This window comes from Vicugna pacos, chromosome 6 (assembly GCF_048564905.1).
Source record: "Vicugna pacos chromosome 6, VicPac4, whole genome shotgun sequence".
Lineage (NCBI taxonomy): Eukaryota > Metazoa > Chordata > Mammalia > Artiodactyla > Camelidae > Vicugna > Vicugna pacos.
In genome coordinates this window covers 69911884-69916719 of record NC_132992.1, presented here as the reverse complement: position 1 = coordinate 69916719, position 4836 = coordinate 69911884, and the positions used below count along the sequence as shown (strand labels likewise).

General features: G+C 47.4%; 1 pseudogene; it reads left to right on the top strand.

The window, feature by feature from the left end:
* The first annotated feature begins 3869 nt into the window (after window positions 1–3869).
* LOC107033778 (pancreatic progenitor cell differentiation and proliferation factor pseudogene) lies at window positions 3870–4368 on the top strand (annotated as a pseudogene).
* The last annotated feature ends 468 nt before the right edge of the window (window positions 4369–4836 follow it).

Here is a 4836-nt window from a genome sequence, read left to right as displayed (position 1 = left end):
ATATCCAAATTCAACTCCAGCCATTTGCCACATGGGAAGGAAGGCCCATTGTTGCCAGGACTCTTGATTTTTTAAGAGAGGCTTGAAATCTGAGTGTGTAAAACTCTAATAACTTTTGATTTAGTTAATTGAGTCATCAAAAAGCATAGTACAACCAACAAAACGTTCTCGGAGGCCATATTTGAAGCATAGGCCCTAGGTTTGCAACACCTGGGATAAAGCCTGCTTGGTGCCTCCCTCCCTGGCTGCAGACTCTGCTGAGTCTAAGGCATGAGGAGGAAGGAGCTGGAAGAATGGCTGTGAGGACAAAGTTGGGGTGAAGGTGGGATGTGAAACTTGGACCACACTGTTAACTGGGCTAGATGGGCAGATCTGTACCCTGTGGCTTCAGGGAGGAGAGTTGAAAGACCTGGCAAGAGGAGGCAAGCCAGAGGGTAAATCCAGGAGAGGCAACTGAGGGGAAAGGCACAGGCTCTGGATGGCAACAGCATGGGCAGTGGGATGCAGAGGTCAGAGGGCAGTGAGGGCAGCCCAGGGAGCAGGAGAAAGCAAGAGGGAGTTCGGTGGACCCTGGGGCCAAGGCTGTTTGCCCTCTGCCCTGCTGTAGCCTGGTGGGTGTGTGCAGCCTCTCATCAACCATGCACAGAGGAAAAGTGTCACGGCTACACTAGAAGCTTTGTGCACTAGGCATCTATTCAGATAAGCACAGAACAGCCCCGCCCTCCCAGCATAGCAGGAAACACAAGCCTGTCACACATGAGGAGAGGCAGGAGAGCACAGTGAGTAAGAAGAGAATAAGTTTAGGGCTCAGACAACTTGGGTTTGACTCTGACCTTTGTCGCTTATTAGCCGTGTGGCCGGGGCAAGTTACTTCTTTTTGAACCTGGTTTGCTCATCTGGGGATAATAAAAGTTCCTACCTTGTAGAGTTGTTGTGAGGATTAAATGAAAATGAATGCGGTAATGTGTGGGAAGTGCTTAGTACAGTACCTGGCCTGTAGTAAGTGCTCAAATTGAGCTCATCATTATTGTGAGACAAGCGGTAACCTCAGCTAACATGCGGTTAAGCACAAAACGCATTGTCTCAGCCGAGAGCTGACACAGATGCAACAAAAGTTTACTCCTCCCTTGTTACAAACACTTCCCAAAGTATAGACTCTCTGGCCTGAGCTCCTATTTGCCAGGAAAGCAAGGGAGACATTGTACCTACCTGGATAAGGGTCATCTCCTGAGCTTGGATACATCTGGTCCCAGGACCACCTGGTTTACATAATGGTGTTTTTATTCATCCAACAAATATTTGCTGAGCAACTACTGCGTTCCAAGCACTAAGAGAGAGTTTCGGGGATGTTGAATAGAGTAAGACAGGCTTTGGGCCTTAGGGCACTGAATCTAGCATAAACGGATAAGCTGCTGTAACAGATTCCCAAGTAGAATGGCCAAATTAGACAGGCTTATTTCTTTCATGTAAGTCCCAGAGGGATCACACCAGACTGGCAAGGTAAGTCCATGAAGTCATCCTTGGACATAGGTTTTGTTTTGTTTTTCTTTTTACCATTTTTCATCTTTATGTCTGTCTTTCAAACTATGGGAAGCAGGAGGTGAAATCTAAGGTAAGCAGCTTGTCATTAAAGGGCTTCCATTCATAGCCCATTGGCTGGAACTTAGTCATATGGCCACATCCAGCTGCAAGGGATGCTGGGAAATGTAGTCCAGAGAAGATCACCTGGTATGTAGGTAAACCTTAGGAGTGGAGATCAGTACAAAAAGGGAGAAGGGAGAATGACTACTGAGGGGCAATTAGCAGTTTATACGTCAGGGAGATAAAGAAGTAAATGAACTCTCACAACACATTTAGGTAAATGCTTCTCTTAAAAGTACCGTCTGTAATCCTTGAGTAGGGAAATATGTTGTGGTTCTCATGTGAGCCTGGGTTAGGGAATCAGACTTCTGGGTTCCAATCCCAGCTCTCTCTTTTGCCTTTGGCATCTCCTCCACAGGGTTGGTGTGAGGATTAAATTAATTAACCCACGTGAAGCTCTTAGGACAGGAGCTGAGCCAGAGTCAGTGTTCAGGAAGTATATGCTATTCCCATTGGGGAGTTAGGGTGGAATTTGTTTGAGAAAGTCAGTTGACTCCAGGATATCTGGGGAATTGCTCATGGATTCACCACCTCTTTCAGTTTTACATCTTCCCATAGACCTTGTCTCTCTGGATGTAACATTGGGTGTTGAACCCTTGGCCCCATTCATCATTGAGAAAGGCTAATGAAGATAAACAAAGCCATCTGAAGGGGGTGGTGTTTTGAGAAAATAGAATCAATTTGTGTTTACCTTGACTGGACGTAGGGGAGGGGTTTAGAGAGGATGTTTCAAAGTTATACTTAGCTTTCTGTAGTTTGAATAGGAGCCAGTGAACTTAGCACATGGTCCACAGGCCTCTTCTTAGATGTGTCTTCAAGCATAGAGCTCCAGAAATTATGTTAAAACTCTGCTACTTGGCTGAAGAAAAGGGATAGTGAGCAGTAGGCCTCGTGGGGGCTGGGGAGAACCTTGTCCTTGGAGAAGGCCCTGATGGCCTTTCTAGGGCCCCTTCAGCAAGAGGAGAAGAATGGAAAAGCTGCCTCTCCCTGGGTGCTGCACTGGCAGGAATTGGGGTGTCCTCTTACCAGGAGCTGGTATCCTATGATATACAGAGGCTATCACATTTTCCGTCTTCTGCAGGTGTCATGTGGAAAGAGAACCTTCCTTGCTTCAGAACATGAGCCTTCACTTTTCTTGGCAACTCACACAGTGGAGAGATTTTAGCAGAGAAATAAACAGACATTGGAAAATGGTTTTTAACCAGCTTTCTGCACTGTCTCATCTTTGGGTTTGAGGAGCTTTTGTACCTTTTTCCACCCAAGTCTTAGAACTGGACCTCACACTATTCTGGAAAGTAGCATAGGATGTCGTGTCACAGTTGGCGCCATCTTCAACTCCCTAAAAACATCTAATTGACTCCTGGGAAATGAGGTGGTTGTGGGAGAAGAGAGCACATATTAGAAGATTCATATGTGTTTAGGACGGCTCCGCTGCACTTGTAGAGAGGCCAGCAAAGGGGGGCCAGGGGCATGAGTGTAGCACCTGAGGCCTGGGTCCGATCTAGGTCATGGGCAAGGAGGCAGGTGGTTGTGTTCCTGCCTCCCCCTGGTAGCCTTAGCTGACCTCCTGAACTTGACCTCCAGGGGTCATAAATATCCTACACCTGGCTAGCCTGGGTCTTTAGGTGGCCGTGTCCCAGAGTTGTCACCCACATTTTTTCCAGCTCTGTGAACCTCATTTCTTCTCTATCACTGGTTCCCAGCTAGGCCTTCATTGTTCCTTACCACTGGGATCACTCTATTAGTCTTCCCTTACGAAAGGCTTATCAAGGGAGTGAGGGTGGTAGTGGGAGCTGATTAAACTTGGGTCTCCCATTCATGGAGGACTCAGAGGAAACTTTGACATTATCTCTGCATGAGATTGTACACGTAGTTTATAAGATGTTCATCACAAGGCATCAAATGTATAGTCTGCCTGGACCATACATGTCCGTGGGGCACTCTGAATTAATACTGAAAAGGACAGATTCTGTAATTCTCTTGAGATCATAATTATTTTACATTGTATTTAAGTTTGTGTGTGTGTATGTAGAAAGTGTGAATTTGTTGAAGTGTGAGCATTTAAAATGTGTCATAAATGTGCGCGTCTGGGTCGTGGAGCTGTAGCTCATGATCGCTTCTGCAAATGGGTTCCGTGGCCTCCCGACCCCGTCCCCGCCACCTGTGATTGTGCGCCTAGGCCCCCGGGGGGTCGCCGCCGAGGTTTCCACCAGCCCATTAGCAAGATCATGGCAGCCGTCCCCTCCAGCGTCTCGCTCGTGGCCACCCATGACTACGACCGACCGGTGCGGCCTGGGCTCCACTTCCAGGAACAGCTCCTGTGGAAGTGCGGAAGTGCGGAGTACCCTGGGTCTCCACAAAGCTGACTCGGGACACTGGTGGGCTAGCTTCTTTTTTGGGAAGTCCACTCCTCACATTCACGGCCACAGTGTTGGAGTCCGCAGAGAACTCGGAATCACCCCAGATCTCCACCAGCACGATCACCTGTGACCTGGCTCCGGAAGCCATGGGGAAGCAGCAGCCTGGCAGCCAGCCTGGCAAAACCAACTCCGGGTCCCCGTCCTGAGTGGCCGCAACCAGCTGCCAGGCTTCCTTCCAAGGCGCTAGGCTCACAAGAGCCCTCCCCCTCCTCTTCCCTCCCCTCCCTGAGACTAAGCAGGCTACAGCCAACAGAAACAGTTGGGTTCTTTAATATCAAAACAGCAAAACAGCAAAAAGAAAGTTGAGAGAACCCCGCTCTTTACTATCCAAGCCACATGAGAGCCTTTCTGACACTTCATAACCCTGTGCCTTGCGTAGAAAGTAGAAAATAAACTCTAAGCAGCCATCAAAAAAATAAACTCTAAGTAGAAAATAAACTCTAAGCAGCCATCAAAAAAAAAAGTGTCATAAATGTAGTAATCATGCTTTGCCTTTCTTCAGTTTTTTAATAACCTGGGCACTTGAGTCTCTCTGACCTTTTGAGAGCCCCTTTATTCAAGCCTGCCAGATAAAGCGGTGAGCAGTCCTTTTAACACAAGAGGTCAATTCAGGAAAAGTAAACAAATGTGTTTACAGGTTGCTTTTCCCCCAAATCAAAATGGAAAGAGCTTTCTTGAGTCTCATGACCCGGGATGGGTGGGGCGTCAAGGAATATTTATCCTTATAATTTACTGAGTAGAATAGTGTTGAGGAATGTTTATTGTTACAATTTAC